We start from the raw sequence: 25,948 nt of genomic DNA on the forward strand, positions 1-25,948 counted from the left end.
CTTCCCGAGGCTAAGACGGGTCTTAGCTCCTCCCGAGGAGGGCGCAAAGGCACTGATTTGAGGAGGGCGCAGCGGTCATCGGGCCGGTACTTGATTAAGGCCAGTCCACCCCTGGCAAGACATATGGCTATGATTGTGTGTCAGTTAAATACTCAAGGTAAAAAAATACGTAAAATAAATAACCTATAAACATTTAATCTTCTTGTTTCTTGTTCTGTGTTGTCAGAATTGACTTCGAGAAGAAATATGTTTCTCCCCGTAGTGATAAAATATAAATTCAAGTTTTTGAGATTGTGTTTGAAAATTGTCACGAAATAGCTCATTTATAAAAATAGATCCGAATGCGTTCATAATTAGATGGTAATTATTCAGAAAATACTCATGTAAAAAGGCCTATTGCAAAATTAGTGATAGTGAAACTTTCCTGGGAAAAATTCTCTTAAGCGGTAACATTCATATATTTCAACTCCTTCAGAACTGTAGTTAGTATATGAATGCCTGAAATGCAGCTGAGGGAATATAGTAAATCTAAATAGTCTTACCTCTTGCGTACGTACCCATGTTCAAAAATTTGTCCCATATATACATATGTTTATATGGATACATGCAACAAATTTATTGAACATGGAAGTACAGTAGAGCGTCGATTATCCGAACGTCGGTCAACCGAACAACCGCTTAACCGAACTGTGTACTCGCTCGCACCTGTTACTCTCCCACCCTACCGTCCATCATCCCCCTCACTCCCAAACCAAGTTTCCCACAGTAGTCGCCGCACTGAGCCACCGCTGGCGGAACATTGCTTCTAATGGGGCCTTCATAAGGCGCTGCTGACCGGCCAAGCCGCCAGTCGCTGTGTTTCAACAATCAGCACACTTCTGTCGGTTTGGCACTGGCTGTAGAAGTAGCGGCAGCATCAAAGCTGTTCACAGCAACAGCTGCGCCAGCTTAAAGTTGAGGCGTGCCGCTCCGCGCATGGCAAATAAACATGTACAGTTCGATTATCCGAACAAACCAATTTTCCGAACACCCATGTCCCCCAATTACTTCGGATAATCGACGCTCTACTGTATATGTATCATGCACCGATCCTGCTAATAAAATGTAATTATTTCAACTTACATAAATAAGGAAATGACTCTTTTCAGCCTGAAATTAGGCGGCAGGCTCCATATGTGAGAGGTCACGGCCCTATCCTACGCCACGAAGGCTTCGCTTGTGAAAACACTTCTTCCCTAGGCCAGTCTAGTAAAGTAATATACTTACCTGTACTGTGTTATGGTCTTCAGAAATATCTGTTGATGTCTTGTTCGTATTTAAATTTTCTTCATTCTTTTGTTCTACATTTTCATTTTCATTATAGTATGTTTCAGGCGTACGAAAGAATTTCTTTAATACTGCTGCCTGTTTCTGATTTCCCAGCGCTAATTGCGCTGTTCTTTTTCTGTATACATTTCCAGAAGGCTTCTTTTTCTCCTACATGTTGGGAAAACAAACATTAACGAAATGACTGTGCTAAAATCAAAACTCAGGTAGGAGACAAAATCAGAACACACATACGATGAACCTGTGCTATATGAGTACGTGGCTTATGATCAATAAATTCCCTTCTCATGACTGCAAACATCAGGAATAACCAATTTCCTTTTAGCTGCCGATAACTCGATATTGTTTATTTCTATTGTCAGAGCGGCCGGCTCAGCTTTGCCGCAAGGAGTGAAATTGTCGGCGGCTGTACGTATCAGAGTGTGTTATTGTTGTTCCAAACTTCCAACTCTCAGCAATAGCTTACAGCTTTATTCTCAACGGAAATTAAAAATGACAAATAAGCTGAAAAGATTCTCTTTATATGAAATTCAAGAAAAAACCTGGTTATTATAAAGGGGGGGAACACTCCTATGATTTCAGGTAGTGACCAATGATGCCACTCAAATTAAACAAAAGTTAATTTGCAGTTGACCGTTGACAATAAAAAGTAACCCCAGCAATCAATCAATTTGACGGCCTCTAAACTTCCCTAAAATTTGGCTTACTGGGCGGTTGCCCGTCTCGGGCCTTCCGCTGGTACTGCCCTCTCCAAACCAAAATCTACATCTTCCGGTAAGGACGGCGTCTTCTATAACCACCTCCAACAGTTGCCTCCTTTCCTTACTTCGGATCTCCTACACCTCTACAAATTGTCTGGAACACTGAACATATTCCTCCCCTTTCGAAACAATATGTTGTTCCTCCTATCTTGAAACCTAATAAAACTCCGGAGTAGCATTTCATTACCGCTCTATTGCCCTATCTTCCTGCGTGTTAAAAATCTTTGAGCATCTCCTCAAAAATCGTTTACTTTGGTATGTGGAAGATCATGATCTTCTGTCTCAACATCAATTTGTTTTTCGTGTGGGGAGGAATACTTACGATTGTATTAGTATTCTGGTCTCTGATATTTGGTTGGCCTTCTCTCAATGTATGCAGTGTTCTTGGACTTTGAATGGCCCTATTGCAGTTTCTGTCTATTACCTTTTAGACGAACTCTGGCAACTTAGTCTTTCTCCCAAATTTATTCGTATTATCCATAATTTACTTATTAATCGTACCGTCTACATTCGTATTCGTCATCAGCATACTGATAACTTCTTCTGGACTCACTTCCCAAGGCTTCTCCAAGGTTCCGTTTTAGTTGTTCTTTTATTTAATTCATATTTAGGGCGCCAAAATCGTCAACTTGGAACCACTGTTCGTGTTTTAGTTTCGCCAACGATATTATCGTGTATACTCCAGCCTCTTCCCCTTCCATGGTTTCAAATTTTCTTACTACTGTTTTCACATTCTAAGCGCTTTGGTATGATAACAATAATTTTCCCGTTAACTGAACCAAAACTCATATTGTGAAATTTAATCGGAAACGTTTTTCCTCCCCCTTCCGTTTGATTATCCATGGAGCCTCCATTCTTCAAGTCTCGTCTGTTAAATATCTGGGCATGTACTTGGATTCCTCTCTGGGTGGGTGTCTCACTCTCGATTTCACCAAACAAGAACTATCCCTATCTCCATCTTCTCCGTACAATGAGTAGCACCTGCTGGAGTGTTAACATTCGTCATCTTATCTTGTTCCGTCAAGTTTACCTTCCATGATTACCTATGGCCTTTTCCTCCTTTCCCCGAAAACTGTAAAACGCATTACTACACTCTTCTTCCCTTCCCCGACGAACACTTCGAATATCAGGTAAATATATAAAAGATTAAGTAAACGATATTTAGTCAACAACTGGCACTTTGTTCCACTACGCCAACTTAGTTGTTTTGTATTTTCTTGCAATCAAGTCGAGCATTGATTGGCTCTCGAACTGGATTTTTAGAACAGGACTTAAACGAAATATCTTAAACGAAACTATTGAATTCAAGACAGAAATGACGTCAGTGCTTACGTCTTTTTCTTCAAATAGTCTAGAATGGTCTTGAACAAGAGTCTTTCTCAAGCTTCCTTTGAACGTGTATAACAGATTCATACTTTCTTCCTTCCCTTTCTCTATTATAGTTATACCACCCTCTCATTTTTCTTCTCTCTCCTTTCTCGTACTAGAACTCCCTTGACTTATTTGTATAATTATTCTCTTTCGACCTTAGATCTCAATCAGGGCCATGCCGTAAAAAATTAGCGCCCGGGGCGAGAGTATACGACGGCGCTCCCATACATATATTCCAAGCAATTTTTCCTTTCTTTTTCTTTTTTCTCCCGAATTTATCGCTCCCTGACTTCGGCGCTCGGGGTCGTCGCCCCGCTCGCCTCCCCCGGGCACGGCCCTGATCTCAATATCGAACTTTTCCTTTATCATCCCTCTTCGATCGGTCTTCGCCATCCCAGCATTTATGTTTTTCTTTTCTACTCTTCGCTTTCTCGCTTCCCCTCCACCATCCGTTATTTATATATCGATGATTCTAAATCCTGCAACTGTCGGAATCCCGAAACTGGTTTCTATGATTCCTTTCTCAATCAACATTTTAGTAACGAATTGTCCTCCACTTCTACTATCTTTCAAGCAGAAGCTAACTCCGTATTTGCTGCCCTCTAACACTCCCTTCAACATTCTTATGTTACAGTTTGTCTCGTTACAGATTCCAAATCCCTCCTTACCGCATTACAATCATATCCTTGGATGTCTCACGCGGATCGCTTTCTATTAGATATTAAATTGTTGGTAACACAACTTGCTTCACATGGCTTCTTTAATTCTTTTTATTAGTAGAGTAACGTGGGTGTCGTTGGCAATGAGTCGGCCGACCGAGCTGCACGTGTTGGCAGTTTGTTTGATCACCCGGTTATCCTCAAACTTTCTCCTTCTACCTACCGCTTCCGTTCTTCTCATGTCACTTACAGCGTTGGGAACATTACAACTCTCAAATTTCTACCGCTACTTGGTACTGGTATCACCCTTCACTTCTTACTTCCCCTCTTTGGTTTCTTTCCACCTCCCTCTCTAGATTCCAAATCCGTTTATTATTCCAACTTCACCTTCATTGTGGAGCTGGCCTCGGTACACGTAATCACTTTCTTTTTACTTGTCCTCGTTACTCCCTTTATTGTCCCATTTTTACTCTTCCTTGTATATAACTTACATACCTGACCTTTCAACTTGGATACCATTCTCTGCACGGTCTCTTCAACTTGTTCCTCTTTTATCTTTCTACAAGTCGCATCTTCTCCTGCAATGCATGGTTTTCTTCCCTTGTATAATGCTCTTAATTTTCCCCGAGTTTATCTCCTACCCAATTTGATCTTTCCTCATTATTGTTATTACCTCACTAAGTCTTTTTCAAGAACGTGTCAAATCAACATTTCCGCGTCGTTTCCGGCACTTAGAGCTTAGCAGAAGAAAAGAAAAAGAATGCGGATGATATATTAGCTCATATTCTAGCAACTAATTTGGAGATGGGGAAAAAGAAATTACAGTCTTTTCTTCTCTCATTAGTTAATTGGATCAACCAAAAATGGACTACAAATAAATTTAAGAAACAAGTTTATAATTTTTTCATGGAAAAAGTCTATCCCTATAACCACGATTAATATCCAAAATTTTCAATTATCGAACGAACCTTATATTAAATATTTAGAATTATTTCCGGATAAAAAATTAAATTGTAATCAACATCTATATTATGTTTCACAGGAGGCCATCAAATTTTCAAGGCTTTTCCAGTGCATAATATCCAAGAAATATATTAATCCCTTTAGTCTAGTAACTATTGTAAAACAAAGTGTAGTGGCTAAGTTCATGTATGGAGGAGTATTCTATCCTAACAATATAAATCAATTTTATAAACTATTCGAAAACATCATTTATGATTTTCTTAAAATAATCTTTTCACAGCCAAGATTTTGTCCAAAACATAAACAATTTTAGAAGAAACTAAGTCACCCCACTATCTTAATACAAAAAGCGGCTAAAAAATTTATTTTATCAAAATTTAGCCGGGCTACATCGCTAATGATTAGTAAGATACAATATATGGACAATTTATTTAATAAGGAAAATACATCACATTTCAATAACCGTCGGTGGATCTATCAAGCATGTAGTAGTTTAAAATACTTAAAGTCCTTTATTCATAAGGTACCCCTTATTATGTAGGGCCTACCTTGTCAGGCAATATACAACTAATCTTGTCAATATTGAAGCTAATACTCCAAATTTTGCTAATATAGATAATCCAGAATTACGCAATAAAACATATGAAAAAATTTGGACAGAACAAATTCAAAACTTATGACCTGACTAGGCACTGGGACGGTGTGACGTCATGCGTCACCCTACCTTTCCAGAACCACTTTTACCCCACGATCGTCAGCGAAAAATCGTCTTATATTAAAATTGCGTGTGACTGTATCATATAGCTATACCATCGCTAGGTGCGTGGTAAGGCATTTTCCCACCTCGCTTTGCTCTTTCATTATGTCTTACTTCACACATGTGTGTATGAAACATTATAATATAAGGGGACATGAGGGTCTTTCAGCCTGCAAAAGATTACGTAATCATTGGGGGGGGGGGGAATCTTCATGAAGCTTATTTTGAAGTAATTAAAATTCAAATGTATGTTTTGCATGTATTGCTTTATTTTGAAATGAAAGTAATAATGGATTCTGGACTGCTTGTTTTGACCACTGTCACCTTAATAATGCCAAATATTTTGCTCCCCTGGATTTGAACTCATATGCCGCCACTTTGGGCCTTATGCAGACATTCTGACGCGTGACTAGTGTCATACTAAAGAGTTCTACTAGCATATGTTTCCTGCAGTAGTCAGGCATTTAGTATGACTCTAATCATCGTACAAAACGATTCTGTATAAGGCCCTTTGTGTCTATTACTTTCTCCTTTATTCTTTTTTCTTTTTTTTATTTAAATCTTCGAATCTTCTGCTTTCGTAACTGATCGGTCTGCCAACACTGAACGGAAGCACGAGAGCTTGATAGATTCTCATAAAACGTTGTGACAAAAATGATTCGAATACAAGGATCGGGAACTAGTGAGCGTGTTGATCCCACAGAGGAAAAGAAAAGAGTTAGGGAAGCAGTAATTGGGAATGTCACAACATTTTTTCTCTTAGTAGCTCTTATTCGTTCAGGTTAGTAAAAATAGAAAGACTCGTGAGTAAAAAGAGTACTGGAGAAGAGGTAGTCCTATAATAATTTGTATAATTGTAAAACACAATTTTTCGTTGAAATAGTATGGCAAGGTTCTAGATTACTGGTCCCCTTTCCCATTGAGCAGTAATAAAGACAGAAAACAACGTGCCCTGCGGGGCTCTAACCCGCCTTCACTCGCCAACGCTCGCTCGGCAATACTGTATAAGTTAAATGCATAAACTTTAGTACAGAAAGAAACCTACCAGCTACTAATCTACATGGGGGACCAGTAATCTAGAACCTTCACAAATAATATTCCCATTCCTTCTATACGCTTCTGTTTGCATGCCTATACCTCACTCGAAACGTGTAAAGCTGGGAGGTATCACCAGAACGAGCCCTCAGAATGCTTAACGTATGCGGCCCCCTGTTTGATTCTAAATAGGAGAGCAGAAAAGAACCGGCTATATCTAGTTGGAGGAGGCCAGCCTTTGTTTTGAAGAAGTGTTATAAGTTGTTAATTAAAATACATTTAATATAAATAAAATAAAAGTTCGTTTGTTTGTTTGTGCGCGGCCTGGGGACCAGATGATTGGACCGAAAGTTACCAATTTTGGTAACGGGTACCTTGGTCCAGGCCCAAGACCAAGACGAAGCGGTTTTTCTCTTTCTTTTCAAAATTCGAACCAGGAAGAGGAGCGTTTACCGGGACATGTAAAAGTAGTAGTAAATGACTGATATTCAAATTCATAGTTTTCGCAGTCGCTGAGATCAATGGTGAAACTCCGATCGCATTAACTTCCAAATTCACCCCATACGGCTGCGGGCCGGGGGTCACCGGGGGATACAGAGACGTAAAAATAATCCAAAATGACCGATATTAATGTCGAATCCATAGTTATCGCGGTCGCTGAGATGAATGGTGATGCTCCCACAGGCGTTGACTTCCAAATACAGCCCCCTTCGGCTGGGGGGGGGGGGTAGAGGCTTTTTTTCTTCTAAAATTTGAACCAGGGAATCTCAGGGGACGTTTACTGAGATATATAAAAGTAGTAGAAAATGACCGATATTGTTTCCTTTCGTTGTTTAGCTTGTTTACATAGATATTTTATCTAATACATGCGAATAATGGGTATTTCAGCTAGTTTTAACTATATTGTACATTTTCTGTAAATATAAGTATGACAATATGAATCTACGATAAACAGTCTAATCTTTTGTCTTAAATGTTTACTCGAGTCGTGGACAGTGGCATGAGAGATGGCCTTCATTTGACGCGAATTCAGATAATTCAAATGTGGCAGTGCAACTAGGTGCAGATTTTGGTAGTAATTGTAGTAGGTTACCAAGCATTTTATCGGCTGCATCTCTTCGTAGTCATGAAACTAGGCGAAACTAGTTCAAGAGCAACAAACCAATGTGAAATAAAATATATTTTCAAATTACCGTATATTTCCGAAGAAAAGACGATAGTTGAATCATGAAAAACGGCCCCCGAAATCCGAGATCGTCTTATAAGACAGATTAGAATATATTTTCCTCACTTTCATTGTTGAGAAGCTCGTCATATGAGCCCCATTCAGTACCTAGCGAGTCGCTTTCCGCTTCGTCATCAGTAGGGCAACCAATTTTATGCTTTATACAGCTGTATATTATGCTTTATTTTTCCTTACGTTATGCTTTATTACGCTCTTTTCCTAAATTATACCTTAATATGCTGTTCCTTCAATTATACTTCATTTTTACTCATTTCTATTACATATTTGTTTTTATTACACAAGTATTAAAAATGGGCAAATTTTTACTTTGACTCAAACAGTGACTTCAACAGATTCATCTGATCCGGTTTCCGAAGCAGTTTAGGAATCATTCCTAAACTGCTCCCGGAACCAGATCAGATGAATCGCTTACAGTTACTAACAGAGTGAAAGTAATGTACGATGTTAAGAATTATACTATAAGTACAAGGGCCAAAATGTTAGTAAACATCATTCCTAAAGTCTTTCGAGAAATCAATTCAGGTGAAGCGGTAACTATCAATTTTGAGATCTAAATGGAGGGGGGGGGGGGGCTACCGCCCCCCAAACCCCCGCTCAAGTATCATAAAAACATCCAAAACAACAATGAATAATCACACCACTGCTATAAAGCTAGCATAAGGGGACAAAATTTAAAAAAAAAAAAACACTCGTCACTAATCATAAATCAGTGCATGACAAAGAAAAATAAATTACATCTCAACAAGACAATAGGACAACCAGCAGCAAACCAAATACTTTGCTTAATACTCAAATGCAAAACAAATCAAGAATAAAAATAATATGAATTAAAAAAAGAAAACACTCACCATTTCGCCATAGGAAAACACTCATGAATAATGAACTCATAATTGCTTTTACCCACTTTTACCATACGTCGGAAATACCTTCAGCCTTAGACCGCAACCATGATAGGTTTTCTGTAACCCAAACCCCACACTGCTGCAAAGCGATATGAGTTAATATCCGAATCTAATACAAACTTATTTAAAAACGTCAAGTTCAAATTCTTTCTATTAAATTCATGAAACGGTTTCTCAATCGCATTTGCTAACTCGATCGTCGCCATGAAACGAAAATTCAATTACGCGCTCCCCGCATGTCACCAGCAATGGCACACACATACAAGCAGACAGAACATGTGACATCACACTTACAAACTACCATATGACTGTACAGAGACACCTAGTGGGAAAAATATGAACTAAGACGTCACACCAAAGGCACGAACAGTTCCAACAAGAGACTCACGCAGAAACAGTTCCAGGAAGTGACTGAACGTATAAGAACCGATTAAAGTCACAGTTTGAGTCAAAGTAAAGACTTGCCTTAAAAATGGATATGACACTATTCATTTTTTTCCACTAAAAAAATACATCAATACAACATAGTACCTCATTTTGTGCAGTTTACTTAAGCGTTGTTTCAAAGAAGAAACGTACCTGCACAGTAGACTTCTCATATTTATTACCGCCTTCTACTCTCTGAAATTGCATATACTCTTGATTTTGGCATCTTAGAATAAGCAAAACCAGTCTTGCCTGCCTTTTAATACAAAATAAGAAAACAAAAAAATCCTTCTGAGCGGAATGTGCGGAGAGAAAAGGAATTCCAAGTTTTCATTGTTACGCGTAAACGCAATTGGCAATTGAATTCCATTGTTTGCGGCATTGATAACATCTTTTATTGATCATTTTTTCTTTGGCACAAAATATATTAAAAATTTTTCTTTATTGTTCTCAAGGTTCTGGAATAAAAAACACTAAGCATTATGCTTTATGCTTTATTTCTGTAAATTATGCTTTATTATGCTTATAAGATTAGGAAATTTGGATATGTAAAGGCTCAAAATCACAGATATGGTACCAACCGTAGTTGAAAAATTCCATTATGCTTTTACTGCTTTTTGTGTTTTATGGTTGCCCTGGTTATCAGCATCCCATAACAAATCGTACTCATTGCCATCCATAGCATTAGAAATCCTTATTTTTTGAAGAATTTGATCACTTTTTCCTATGATTTGATAACGAAATCACACAGCACATCAAGTGACGCAGCCCACATTGCTTCACCTTTCGTATACGACTTTTCGCCACCTATCATCCACTTATTCCATTGTTCACGCATGTGATCTTTGAATGTTTTTTCAGAGAGACGTCTACAGGTTGTAGCATCGAAGTTAAACCACACGGTATAAGAATACTCTTAGTATTTTTCCGTGGTAAGAGATTTTTAATATTCTCAATTATGTGACTACGAAATATATCCCACACCAATAAATTTCCAAAGGAGTTGACTTCGTAAAGCACCTGCCCGCATCTGCCACACATTTTCTATGCACAATTTACACCATTGTCATCCATCCAGTCCTTTTCATTAAAATATATAAAAATGCCTGAAGGGAATTTTATTGTTGGAGTAGTTTTCCTCTTGAAAATGACCATAGGTAGAGACGAAACTTTTTCGTAAATACGATATGTGCGAAACGTTAAAAATAAAAAAATGCGTATATGTTCCAGGAAACCTCAAACTTTTCGTTTCAGAGCCAGAAATCACGTTTATATTATCGCGATTTTTTTTTTTTTGCGAAATTCGGCATTGCTTGCAATAAATGCAAATGAAAACGAAAAAGTAGAATTCTTGTTAATTATTGCTAATAATAACTAAAAAGCGCATTTCCAATATTATTTAACTTAAAGAACGTTGCATTTACGAAAAAGCTCTGTAAGTTATTTGATCCAGAAACTGTTTCACTTCATGAAGATGTAGACATCAACAAAACTAAACTGTTGTTTACATTCTTGACTCTGTGTTTTGTAGTGAAAATGTTCATGATATGTTGGTTGTTTATCGTGAATTTAAATGTAAGGTTATTGAAGTTCTCAAATAGTGAGGATAAGAAGTTGACATTGTATCATTGTTAAACAGTTTAAAAGTTAACCACAGGTGTTTTGCTGTCAGCTCGTTACATTCAATATAGTTGCCAGTCCTGAGTGTTGATGCCAAGAGATTCTTTTCCAAGTATAATATGATTGTTACTGATATGAGAACAAACTTAAAAGAAAAATTGGCAATGTCTTGCTGCATGTTATCCATTAACTAAGGATGAGGTTAGAGGAATTGTTGAAATTTTTGCATTAATTTCTATATTTTAGTGAATACATTAACTAGAATGTGCACCTAATCAAGGTATAGCCTCATTTTTATATTAGATATACACTTTACTACCAAGAATATACTGTATACAAGTTCCATAATTTAAAAAAAAAAAAAAAAAAAAAAAAAAAAAACCGTGCTACATTAAAAAAATTAATGCGACATAAATGCGAAAATTGTGATAATTAATGCGCAAAATATCAACATTGTTGCGAAAAAGTTTTGTCTCTAACCATAGGTTTAAACTTTATTTCATCTACCATACATGCTACTGTAAATTTGGTCTTTTCATGACCTGTATTCCTGAGTTGAACAGCTTTCTTTTTTTCCAACAGATTTATTGTTATCATGTCGAATTTAATTGGCGTTTCGTCCTTATTTTGAATATTAGATTATGGAAAGTTGTATTTTTTGCCTCATACCTATAACAAACTTGTGAAACTCGTGATTTTATGGTCAAGATCATGTGGTAGTTTCTGCGCAGATTTTTTCGTGTTACGAGAATTTTTTTGTTCATGAAATGATTGCACCGAACTACTGCTGCTTTAAAATATTTGCCTTGTTCCGGATTGGCTCGTGCCCACTTCAGTTCATAAACCCTAATCATGTTTCTTGTAACAATATAACAATTCTGCCTCAGTTCTTGTACCCATTCTGCAACGTTGTTTTCTAAATCTGACCAGAACGCTATTCCTCTGTTCATAGATTTTTCTTTCATTGGCGTTTTTTAAATAGTATCGTTCAGGGTGGATTGATTTAAATCAGTCTGATTTAAATCACGATTTTAATCAACATTTAAATCACTTGATTTTTTAATAAAAATCGTTGATTTAAATCAAATTCCGAAATAAATTAATTTAAAGTGAAAATGAGTAAAATCCCGTTTCTGTTTTGTTATTTCGATTATGGAAGATAATAATCGTAATACAATGAGACTCAAATGTATGTACAATCGGCGGCAAAATACCTGCAACATGAGGATGTAAGTTTATTGTGAAACTACGCCTAACAACACAGGGAATGAACCTAACGTCTATGTGGAACGAATCACGCCAGGATAAAATTTGGCCTCCTCCCGTGCACACTTATTTTGGAGCAAAAGACTTCGTCATTTCACAATAAACTTATATGCTCATGTTGCAGGTTTTTTGCCGCGGATTGTACAGCACAGTATGAAAACGAGTATCATGCAGAGGATGATTAGGGAAAATCCCGTTTTGAACGGGTAACGGGAGAATCCTGCTTTCTTCTCTTCGTAACATAGGGTTTTTAAATCGTTAAATATTCCAACGGAAAAATCACCATCGACATTTAAGACAAAAATTATTTTATGTCCACGTCTCTTTGTTTGTTTCCAGATAATAGGGGCGTATTTAGAGGGGCCCGATCCCCTTTCCGAAACAAAAATAAAAAATAAAATAAAACTTTAGGCGAAATTTATGTACTAAATACATAGAAGTTCCTCGGGATCGTAATACGGCAAATTTTGGATGCCTTAAAATATCGAATAATATTTTTGATAAAGTGAATTCTTTGAAATATGTAGGATTAATATTAACAGACGAAAACGATATCTACGAAGAAATTAAATGTCGACTAAAAGAGGGAATTCGCGTTATTATTCAGTTCAAAATCTCTTGTCATCACGAATTCTGTCCAGGAATTTGAAGATTAAAATATATATGCTTGTTGTTCTCAGGGTGTCTACTAAGCAAGCATAATCAAATTTCCTGACAAAATTATAATTTTCCCTGACTGTCATTCTTCTTTTCTTAGTAACTCATGAAAAGTAACTTATATTTAAATCATGAAAATAAAATCTTTCAGTTTTACGTCCCACGATTATGCCGGTTAGGCTAAAGGAGACGGTGATGATGAGTAATGAATGAAAGAAAGAAAGTGGGAGGAAACGGGAGAACCCCGAGAAAACTCACGACCACGGTGTTTGTCCACCACAAAGTTTACACGGTGCAAGCTGGGATCGAACCAGGGAACCCAAGCACCGGAGGTGAACGCTCTACCAGTGAGTCACCGCGCCCCAACTTATATTTAAAGTGAACTGTAAGTTTTCACCATTGTTTATATGCTTGTACAATATTCTACAAACGTACAAACGAACCAATTCATTTACCTGTAATTTATGACTATTTTAGTGGCATTCCTTCACCCCTCACAGCCTGGGAAAGATTTTTCCCTGACACACAATGAAATTCCCTGACATTTTCCTTGACCCTGCAACTTCCCTGACTTTCCCTGACTGGTAGACACCCTGCTTCTGTATGGTTGCGAAACATGGTCGCTTACTATGAGGGAAGAACGTAGACTGAAAGTATTTGAGAATAAGATCCTGAGACGAGTATTCAGACCCAAGAGGAGCGGGAATGGGGGAAACTTCATAACGAGGAACTACTTAATTTTTACGGTTTACCAAACATTGCTAGGGTCATCAAGTCTAGGAGACTCAGGTGGGCAGGTCATGTAGCCAGGATGGAAGAAAATAGGAACACTTTCAAGTTCTTAAGTGGAAGACCAATCGGAAAACGACCATTAGGAAGAGCTAGGCGCAGATGGGATGACAATATTAAGATGAATCTCGCAGAAATAGGAATACAAAATAGAAACTGGATCCAGTTGGCTAAGGATAGAAGTCAGTGGAGAGTTTCCGTGAACGCGGCATTGAACCTCCGGGTTCCATAGGCCATAGAGTTAATTAGTTAATTTTGGGCGAAATTTATGTTCTTTACATGTATTTCGTGCCGCTGTCTAGTTTCGATTTTTTAAAAATATACTCCTGCCAAATATCAGGAACTTTCGTGAAAAGAAAAGTGTCATGTTGATAAACGTTGCTGTACGTTTTTTCCTTAATGCTTAAGAAATATTGTTTCGGATTGAAATAGGTTAACGATTGAGGATTAATTCGAAATTAAACCAAAATACTTTCACTTAAATGGCATAATTGTCATTTAATATTAATTCCTAATGTTTTTTCTCCAGTTCGCGACTTGTATTATACGAGGAGAAAGATTTGATTTAAATCAAAAAAATCGATTTAAATAAAAAAAAAATCAACAAAAATGATTTTTATTAAAAAAATCATGATTTTTTTCCACCCTGGTATCGTTATTCTTTCTGTAATCTCTTATCATTTTCTCTATTATATCGAAAACCCTTGCTGCAGCACAGTTGTTCGATTCTTTAGCCTCTTGGGGTTTTTGACCTATTTGTTAGTATATTATTGGTACAACTAAGGTGATCACATTGTAAGTGATTTTTATCAGATTTTAGACTTTCCTTGGGCGAATTAGAGGCTTTCACGTTAAGGCATACAACAATATTCAACTAAGACCTTTATAAAGTTCTGAATGCACTAAATGAATTTAAAAAAAAAAAAAAAAAAAAAAAAAACTTAGCTTGAGATAGTTATAGAAGAAATTAATGTATGAATTAGCTTATAGCCTATTTGAAGTAAAATAAGCAATTTAGTACTTTAGTACTTTCGGGCCTGAGTGTCCCACGTCTCCGTACATTTAGTTGGGACAGGGAAATGTCCAGTATTTTAACTCCGTTCCATTTCTGCTATCAATATCAGCTTATTCGAAAAGCAGGGCTCATAGCGAGTCACTTTTTTAACTAAAAGTTACTTTTTTCAGATTTGTCACTAAAATTTACTTTTTTGGGAAGTAAATTGACTTTTTGGTGTGATTTATGTTTTGCATTGGCAGTTTTCTAAGAAAAATATTATAAAAATAAATGGAAAAAGCCAGAAACTTGTTACTCATTACACCCCTGAAAGCTTCAGTACTTGCTGCCACATCTGAAACAGTCAGCTTTATTCTCACTTCAGCTTATTCTTTCTAAAGCACAGTGGATGGTTGGTGGATACTTAAACTCTCAAGGTAGGGTTGAGAACCCTTCTGTCTATTCTTTCTTCTATCATAATAGTCTTTAGTTTTTTCTCGTAATAGTTAACGTTCCGCTCAACGTTGTGTGTGTGTGTATTTGTGTGGTTCATCATGTTCGTCTTGTGTTATCAAGGTGCCTATCGGTCGCGAAAGTCACGAAAAAGTCACGAAATTTAGGTTTGGGTCATGATTTTTTTTTTACCTGTACAAATGTAAGTACAGATTGGAAAATTTTGTTCTATGAAACGTCAAAATTTACCACCAAAATTGTCTATGGTCGGCTTTAGACGCTACCAAATTGCATGCAAACCACACATCTATCGCATGGATGAAAATTCGACCTAATTCGCACCCAAATTCACTCTTGAGAGTGTTGCGAAATTTTATGATTTGGTAAAGAAAAAGTCACGAAATTTCATTATGCTTCTTGTATGTTCTTAAGAGTAGGTATGAATTTGAATATTTCAGGGCTTTGAGAACTCGGCTAAGTTAAAGATAATGTCTGAGATGAAGAAATTCGGAAGTAGCCCAGAACTGGTTCCACTTACTCAGAAGCTTCTTACATCTGCTAAGTCTGCTTACCGTAACTAGAAAGCATACTTAGAAAACCTAAGAAAGGAAGTAAAGAAGACAAGATGAAACAAAACAACAAATAAAGAGAGAGGTGATGGAGAAATTGACAGATGAAAAAAGGGGCATGATGAGATTTTGGTCACTTTTTCGTGTGCTTTTGGACACTTTTCAACTATTTACAAGAGACCAGACTACTATGAGCCCTGGAAAAGTGAAAAACAAAAAATTCTGACATTGGCTGGGAATCCTGTAGTTAGTGAATGAACAGTACGCTGTTGCATGTAACAGTTTCGAGGAAGTTATTATATCACCCTGTTCGATTTGATAGCGAGCGAAATTTGCAAAGCTACTTTTCTACATTTACAAACACAGGGAAGATGACTAACCTTTTCTTCAGCAACACATTAGATAAGTTCGCAAGAATTATAGTCTTTTTCAGAGGCTAGGGACACAGAATTGTGCTTTGGTCCAGGTCTTAGAAAAATGTAAATCTGGTGCTGACAATTACACGAGGGAGAAAAATCGGCTTTTCATCAGACTAAACTGACGAACGAACGTAATTTTGGCAAATACAGCCATATTGCTAAACGCGCGAAAAATATTGAAGGTAGATTGTACCACTGATTTAAATAATTTGCATATTGTTTTCCTGTAAAGCATTTTTATAGCACATCTTAAGTTTTTAGGCATCTTCAGTCTGTACAATTAATGGCAGGGTACGACAAAGAGAAAAGCAGCTGCTGCTTAATGAACTTTCACCTATTATATTCTTGAATAATAATAATAATAATAATAATAATAAATTAAATTAAATTAAATTAAATTAAATCGTTTAGTTTTAGTCTCACTGTTATGCCTGCTATGCTCAAGGTGATGGTGATGATGAGAAATGAATGAAATGACGGAATGAAGAAAGTGGGAGGAAAAATGAGAATCCCGAGAAAACCCACGCACAAGGTGTTTGTCCACCACAAAGCTCACTTGGCGCGATCTGGGATCGAACTAGGGACCCCATGCACTAGAGGTGAACGCTCTACCACTGAGCCACCGCGGCCTATTGTACTTTTGTTCATAACCAGACTACAGTTCATTGCATTGTGTGGAAAGTTGAGGGAAGGGGGGGATCTGAGGTGCCCCGTATTCTCATGGAAAAAATATGGCAGGTTTATTTACGCTGGAAGATGTTAATTTCATGTAAGACATTTTAAAACGTAACGTTTATTTGTTTCATACAACATGAATTGTATCTTTGTTTTAAATTAATAGACTCCTTTTGGTATTCATATTTGGCGAACGTCAGTCAGGCTTCTGGATGACTTGATCTACATTTGTTCGTTTGTCTGCCGAGCTCCTTCATGGCTATGCGGTTAGTGTACGCGTCTTCGGCGTGAGACCCGGAGGGAGTTCATGTGGTTCGGATTCCACGTTAATCAGTAGGTCCCGTCTCATATAGCCTCGCTACTGAAAGGAACGTTAAACACAAAATAAACTCAACTCGTTTGTTTGCCTCTATCACACACACTACAGGGTACAACTTTCGGTCTTTTAAGTTCACCATTCACTAGTTACTGTCCGTCCGCCTTTGCCTGAAATACCTTCGGACATTTTATTTCTCCTTATAAAATTTTCAGAGTACAAGCACAAGACACTCTAAATTGCCTGTATAGATTTTGGCGGCATACCAACGTAAATATCAAAATGGCGGCCATTTTTCCAAAACAGCTAGTATCCACGCTACGAAGCGCAATTTTCAGTCTTTTAAGTTGAAATTTTGACGGTGGAAGCACGAGATATGATAAATTTGCTGTATAGATTTTCTCGGCGATCGAAGGTAAAATTTCAAAATGGCGGCCATTTTTTTCAAAACAGCAGTGAGTAGAAAATTGTTGCAAGTTGTGACAATGACAGTCTTGAAATATAAATCACATTTTAACACTTTTACCCCAAAGACATTGAAATATTTCGAAAAAACCCGATTAAACCCGAAAATACCCGAAAAAACCCATATGGGCCCAGGTGGGTTGGGCTTTTTCAAAAAAGCCCGGGTTTTTTCAAACCCTGGCTTCTATAGGCAAAAATGTAACAATGCGAGCTCCTTCGTGGCTAAACGGTTAGCGTACGCGTCTTTGCCGTGAGAGACCTGGGTTCGATTCCCGGTGAGAGCTCATGTAGTTCGGATTCCACGTTAATTAGTAGGCCCCGTCTCATATAGCCTAGCTGCTGAAAGGAACGTTAAACTTAAAATCAACTCAACTCAGTGTAGCAATGCTGAAGGCTGCTTTTCCTTTATGCTTGCAACCACCGGCTGTGACTAATATTGAAAGTTACAACCACTTATGAATGCCCGAATCAGTTCGAATGTTTGTGACAATCGCAAGGCAGTGCTTCCAGGTGCAAGAAAATTTAGTTAATTCGAGAAGTTACGAATAGGACGTAGTTCCGTATACGCTATATAATATTATTATCCAGATAAGGATCGCTGATCTAAATTCATAGGCCGCTAATAGTTCGGGAGTCATCTTATAGGACAGATGCATGTTAAAACTATAATAGTTTGACGAAAATTTATATCTCGTCTTACCTATGGAAATATACGGTAAACAAACGAAGAAAGCGACTGATAAGAAACTTCTTTGATTAGTTAGATTAACATTTTTCTCAGTTGAAAAAAATGACTGTCAAATGCAAAATGTATTAGGTATCCTCTAAGGTACCGTAGACTATGGAGGGATACAGCCGATAGAATGCTTGGCAGCCAACTACGATTACCACTGCATGCTACATCTAATTGCAGTGCTACATTTCAATTATCTGAATTCACTTCGAATACAGAGCAATCTTCCACGCCACCTATCGCAAGTCGAGAAAACGTTAAGACAAGAGTTCGGCACTATCTATCGCAAATTTATTCTGGAATGAAATGTGGGAGCTCCCAATTAAAGGGACTTTGGTGAAAATAGTTTCACTGATTACAGCACCATCTATCATGAATCAAAAAAATGTTACGAATATGACCAAATATGCAATAAAAAATGGGAATCGTAATTTATTTTTCAAAGTTGCCTTCCCCCCTCCCCAAGGGGGCTAATCTTATCACAGGTGAAATTGTGCCTCCAAAATATTTAATTTTTACTTCGAACATTCAAGTTAAAAAATTCACTTAGCATATAAGGATTTTGAGAGCATGTAAATCGTGCGTCAGTGCAAACTATAAAACGAAATCCATAATTTTTATTCAGAACTAGTTGAAGTATCAAGAGTCAGAATTTCAAATTTCTTCCCGATCCTCATTTTGGGAATTTTTTAAAATTTTATTTTCGGAGCCAAACATTGGCATGAAGGAGTTTGAACTCCAGCTATATTTCACCATTTCTGAAAAGCCTCTTAGCCATAGTTCTTGTGTAGAAAACCCCATCCTGTGGTTTCAAGTATTTTTGATTTCTATAGGCTTTCAAAATTGACAAATTTTGTTCTTTTGATGGCTGCATTCGAGATCTTGAAAATATCTTTTACCCAAACATTATTCTGCCTGTATGTGTATTTTATAAAAGACCAATATCTGTGCTTTAAGATAGTACAAACTGCAACTATCTATCTTTCGTAGTAACCGTGCAGCAGCCTGTTTTCTACACCGCTGCGAACCGTTCTTTTCACGCACAGCACAAAGGAAAATGAATCAATTCAATATGACAGCAGATGAAAAAAAATCTGATAATCTTTTTTAGTACGTCATTAGTAAGGTAACCTTTGATGAAAATATTAAAAAAATACCTGATGGTCGAGCAACCCCTTGGTGATTTGACATTGAATGACCCACAAGCAACTTGGAAAAATGTGAATATTTTGTTGTTGTGTTTGATGAGTGATGCAGAATTGCTGGAAAATGTTAAATGAATCTACATGTACGATATTGGGATAAAATAGAAGATAAAGTTACGGAAACGTACTTGACTTAAAACAGCAACTCCAAATGGAATGCTCTTGAAATTTAAAGAAGCATTCCCAAAGGTCTTTGATTTGAACAAAATACTCAAAATAAGCATGGGTAGATTCATGTCAATTGGAAGTTTTTGACATAGTACAATGTGAAATAGAAGTTCACGGAAGTGAAATTAAACTTCTAGACATATATTACTGTGGTCCGTATGTGCTACATGATACCCTTTTAAGAGGACATCAATGATTGAATTGGAACATCAGAAGATTTTATTGCGTCCCTATTACGTATTAATGAATCACCTGCCCGAAAAGGTACTTTCGTCTCATTTTGCAAGAACACTGAAATCCAGAGTAATAAATTTTGAGAATCTAGATGGGTTGAAAATGCTGATGACGCAAAGAACTTGGAAAATATTTGAAAGTGTTTCATTGAAGGTCCTGATACAAAATTTTCTCAAAATCCCACTGTAAACAGAGGGAAATCCGGTGTTTAAGATCCTCTCATTCCTGCCCAAACAGCATTCTTCAAATCTGTCGCATTGGAGGTTGAACCATTTTTAACTATGTTTCACGCCCAAAACGCATGGCTCCTCCCTTGTATGAAGAATTGTTCACGCCAATTTCTTATTAAAAAAAAAAAAAGTTGATTAACTTGTTTACGTATTTGCCCATGCACTATTATTAACAAAGCTTTATCTAGTTCTTACAGACGTTCTTCATAAGTAAACCTTTATTTCATTAAATTCCGCAAGTCAGGATCTGGCACCTGGAAATCAGGAAAAAGTGTGAGAAAGATGAATATTATTTGTAAGAATTCTGATATCTTGGTAGCCAACTACAATTATGCTACTCAATGCAAAGTAGCAATTTGTCAAACATTACTACAAAACCCCTTTGATTGTTTTTAAAGAATTGTGACGAGACGAGAAGTGGGTGTTTCTCAAAAACCCTGAGACGAAACAGTGGGTGAAAAGAAGACAGGAGGCCATAGACCATGTGAAACAGGACAAATTTGGGGAAAAAGCTCATGCTCTGGTGTGTTTAAAGTGAAATGTTGAGGAAATTCCCATTTTGAATTTGTTCTAGAAGGTCGTCTTGTAACAAGTGAACTTCGTTCTGGGCAATTACGCCGAGTGTATCCCATCCCGGAGCATACAAAAAATATCCTGCATTAATGACGAAGTAGTTACGGTTGCAAATTGATAATGCTCTGAGTCATCGGTCGTGAAGAGTGACCAACACTCTGGCTGAATTTGACGGGTTTGAGTTGTTATCTTATTCCACGTGTAGTCCAGACATTGCGCCATCGGATTACGGTTTGTTTCGCCCTCTTTGACATTTTGTGTGTGGTCAGCAGTTTAATTCATACAGTGACTGCATTCTACCTGTCGCGAGTTTTTCAGTTCTAAATCTTCAAATAGGTATTACCAGGAAATGGAACTATTGTCGCAGAGATACGCGAGGGTCATCGAACATGGAAGCCTGTGCTTTGCTAGATAAAGTCTGTCTTTGTTTCTGATATTCTGTATTTCAGTTTTATTAATACAGTAAAACCTGCCTTCAACGGACCCTTTATTAAACGGAAAACTGTCTTAAAGGGAAATATTTCATGGTCCCATGGATTTTGGAGTAAAAGACATGTAAAAGTCCCTTCATTAAGCGGAAACTGTGTTATGCGGACAACGGAAAGCAAAATAAACCTTTAACGGAAAATTCTGAGTTTCAGATTACATCGTTTAGAAAATTTTTAAACATCCTGTGAGAGGGTAAACATATACTGTCTGCGATAAATACTTCGTTCTTTTGTTAAATCTTTATGGGCAGTGTTGACCTTCGTTAATCACTACTCATATTCAGCTCCCACAATTTTTCGCTAGTCCTACGTAGCATGTCAGCTGTCAGTCTTCTTTATAGGCGTACTTCTGTTCCGCTTGTGTAGCAACTAGCAACAGCCAACAAAAATGAGAAGAAAACTGACAAAACAAAGTTCTGGAAAAAAGGAATTGAGGTAAAGCAGAAGTTATATATCTCCATCACGTGTCGTGAAAACAAGGAGGAAAGAGTTCAGAGGACTTTCAAAATTCCAGAGAAAGCTTTTCTGTGTCCTGAAGTATACCGCAGCCAAGTAGTAGCAATGTATGCAAAAAAAATCCTGCTTGACTATTGGGAAAAATAAAGGAAAGTGTGCACAGCATATTTTGTGTTTATTTTAAGTTTTTTGGGTATTAATCCGTAGAATGAAAAAGTACTGTAATTGAACAAGTTGCGTACATCAATATATTTTCTCATTATGTCCGTTATAAGCATATATATTTTTTTAACGGAAAGGTCTATCTCCATTAAGCGGAAACCTGTCTTTAACGGAAATTTTTGCGAGACCCGCTTGATTCCGCTGAAGACAGGTTTCACTGTATTTGGGGTTGCCTAGTAAATTTCTCAAATTTGGAATTTTTCGTAAGCATTACTAATAACAGCATTCTAACGAGATGAAAATGTACGGAGGTTTCTTGCTATATGTTTAAACTGACTTATACAAGGAATGTAACATTTCATATTCTCCGTCATAATATTGGTGATGAGCCTAACTTATAACTGTAAATAACTGTATTATACGGACTCATACCTCATCACTGGAATTTTGCATTTCATGAACTGAAAAAAAAAAAAAAAAATGGGCTATTAGTGAACTGAAATTAGACAAGTGAGTCTGAGAAGCATGTTTCAATTATTATTGTTAACCAACTATATAAAATGTCGGTTAGTGCTTATTATTCTCTCCCAATCATCTCTGCAAGCTTTCCAGACATCATGAGAAGTTGGACAGCGGGATGTTTGAGACGTCAAAGGGATAGAAATTCACGGATTAGTATCGGGGCTTTTCAGCGAAATGTCAGAAAACGGAAGACATGGATGTCTGTTTCCTACTGTGCACTTTGCGATAAACATGCAAGAAAGTTTGAGCAGCGTGGTTTGATGCATTTACGTGTGAATGTGTCCTATTCGTACCAAAAAAATTGGGGGTCATAATAGTTGAGATACTGTAATATATTGCATTCACTGTAACATTTTTGTTAATCTTATAGATTATAAAAATGTCAACAAACTAAAATCACGTCCTAAACGTGAACCCCTTTTGCAAAAGAGACCAGCAGGAATATGTAAAGTCGTTTGTGTCCTTTTGCATCTGTAGGGCAATAGATGATCTCTCCTTATTTGACCATTGTCGGAAAAGCGAATGCATGCCACGTCTAGTATGATTTTATACTTCCACTGACCATTTACTAAGTGTCGTTCGTACAATGCACGCAGTTGGTCTCTTGTTCACCGATGTACCAAGAGTGAAGGTGGTATTTTCGGTCATTACATAGCAACTCATGTTGATGGGTAGTTCTGCTAACACTAGGTAGAAGCCATCCGATGTATGTCATACAATACTTCATTTTTGATTTTCACTAGAGTTCTTTTACGGGTGAATATTTTAGTTTGCCCGTGTTGAGTGTAGGTCACTACGTCATGAACACTCATTTTTCTGAATGTCAGAATGTTGTCTCGACGCTGTTTCAAAACCGTGTTACATGTAAGCTTTGCCTGGGAAAGAGTCGTGTATACATTTCCCCAAAAGCTTCGGCATAGTTGCACTGCTGCTGCTCATACTTCACTCCAGATCCTAGTAGAGAAAGTCACAGACAGGTAAGTACCCTGTGGCTATGAGCAACAATTCATCCCTATAGTTGACAATACATCGAACATTGTACGCACGTCTTCACTATAGTAGACGTGAACTAGCATATCGAACATAAATATGAACTTGGACCTCCTCACTAAAGTAAATGCCTTTAGTGCACGAGGTCCTAGATTCGATTTCCGATGGGGAGCATCGACCGCACTACTATGCTCAGATCCTGTTTTATAAAATGTAGGTCTTCCCTTATATAGCCTCGCTGCTGTTGAAGAACGTAAATCAATAGGAACATGCGTCACTTTTATCAACACTAATAAAATAAAGATGTGTGTGTTCTTATACAACACATTTCTTGTTTCAGTAGTAACTTACGGCACATTTTCTGGATATAAGTGTAAATTCGGCGATTTTATTGTATGACAGAGTGGAGTGTACCGAAAATTATTTCGCGTACAGCTTTAAAATTAATTCATTTGAGTCAAGATATTACTAAAATGTGCGTGGGACACAAGAATTCAATGGTAGTGCGCTTATTTCTGGTATGAGGTATCCATGATTGTGGTTAAAAAAAAAAAAAAAATGTCCGATTTTTTTTTTGGGGGGGGGGGAGAATCCTTCCCATTTCCTCAAAGTCCTTATTCCATCAAATCTTTCCTTAATCATTCCTCTCCTTTTGGCTTAAAAAGTATGCCTGGGACGTCAAAATAAAGGATATTTTTAATAATACTTGCCTTCACCTGTTACTTTGAGTGTCTCTTTTAGATTATGTTTTGTAAAGTGCATAAATGCCATTTCATTGCTAACGTGTGTGCTTGCTGGTTCGGTCCTACATTAAATAGCAGATTCCATCTTGGTGCTGGACAGCAAGGTTACACTAATCAAGGAATCAAGCAATGTACACAAACGAACAAATTCTCTAAAGCTTTCTAAGGTAAACAGAAATGTGTTTTTGAGAAGTACACTAAGGTATTATTCTTTTCCTTTTTAACTCGTTCACTGTGTTTTCCGTTCAAAATTTTAAAGTAAATGAATGTGATGTTTGTAAAGAAACTACGTCGTCAGTTTTAGCACGTTAAATTAATTATGTATTTTCTACTTTTTTTTTTTTTCAGTTCCCTTTGTTTTCCAACAATTCCAGAGTTAACCAGATCATAGGTAAAATTCAACTGAAAGAATGGAAAAATGATAGAAGGACTTAAGTTTGTTTCGGCGCGTGGTAGAGATTTCCTGCATTTTACATACAAACAAAAATGTGTCAGATGTGTTCTTCCTTTGGCTGTACCAGAGTCGTTCTAGTCTGAAAAGATGTAGATTATGTTGAAAAAGTTGGACAAATTATGGCGTTTCATTGTACAAATTCTGTAAGCTGTGTACGAAAATTTAAAAAAATATAATAATAATTTTTACATATACACATGCTTTTATTTCTTATACATGTTTGTGATAAGTCGCGTCTTTGCTCCTAGACATTTCTGTTGTATGTGATTTTCAGGATCAGAGTCGAAGCAGAATCTTTTGCAACAGATTTGTCTAATGGTGCTTCATAAATCACGCTGTTCAGAGTCGAGTTATAAATATCACAATACGTTTCAACGATGGAACCAGGGCAACTGATAACATAAAGATTTCTTTCATGCTGTAGTCTGTTAACCGTTAATCAAGCAATGTAATGAGCATCGAAAGATCAGAATTCAGATCCACTGTTAAAATAGAATTTGATGTATAATTAGAAACCGCCCTGACTATTGTATTATCCAAGATTGTTACCACAACCGTATTAAAACTGAGTGTATAAACTTCGATCGTTAGGACGATGATTCAAGAAGTGGAGTAACAAGACTTCTCACGGCCGTCATATTGCTCTTGTTCCGCTAGGCCGTAGCAGGGGACCACTGCTTTCTCACCCGTTAAATAGTGCATATGTTGGGTCAGATCTTCCCATATCAGTTGGAAGATGGTTGCGCTTACGAAAACATGGTCAGGCGTGGAAATATGTAATGTAATCAGCTTTTTCGTCTAAAGGGTACGTCACCAGCAGAAATCGAACTCCAACTTGAGGTGTATGGTGATAAATCCATATCAAACAGATGTGGGTTTGGTGCACTGAATTTGATAATAAGAGGACATGTTTACGAGATGAGCAACGAAGGAAATGCACATCTTCCCACTTGGAATCGTCTTCGCTGGATGATAGACGATGGAAGTTCAGCAAATCGTGATGATGTGGTTTACTGACTACTCAAATTTCTTCTTGCTGGAATGCCTTGGTGCAGCGTTGTAACAGATAGATGAGCAAGCATAGTGATTCTGTTGAAACCTAGTGGCCAGTTTTCTTTAAATGGGTTAGCACTGTTTGTGATAGATGTTTATCTATTTGCGATGTCACGACTGCTTGCATGTCAGTCTTGCTCGACATTTGCCAGGATATTTATTTTTGCTGTGATTGGTCGCCTATACGAGTAGCATCTTGGACATCGAAATTTCCATTACAAAAGCGACTGAATATTCTTTTGGCTGTTGCTTTCGATAATATCTTGCC

At 37.2% G+C, this 25,948-nt stretch overlaps 1 long non-coding RNA gene across 1 annotated transcript; it reads left to right on the plus strand.

The window, feature by feature from the left end:
* Window positions 1-6,332: 6,332 nt before the first annotated feature.
* Window positions 6,333-24,821, plus strand: LOC145680750 (uncharacterized). Its single transcript, XR_014130666.1, has 2 exons — window positions 6,333-6,618; window positions 24,522-24,821. It is a non-coding gene; the product is annotated as an uncharacterized LOC145680750 (long non-coding RNA).
* The last annotated feature ends 1,127 nt before the right edge of the window (window positions 24,822-25,948 follow it).

This window comes from Thermobia domestica, chromosome 3, assembly GCF_964235325.1.
Source record: "Thermobia domestica chromosome 3, izTheDome1.hap1.1, whole genome shotgun sequence".
Taxonomy (NCBI): domain Eukaryota; kingdom Metazoa; phylum Arthropoda; class Insecta; order Zygentoma; family Lepismatidae; genus Thermobia; species Thermobia domestica.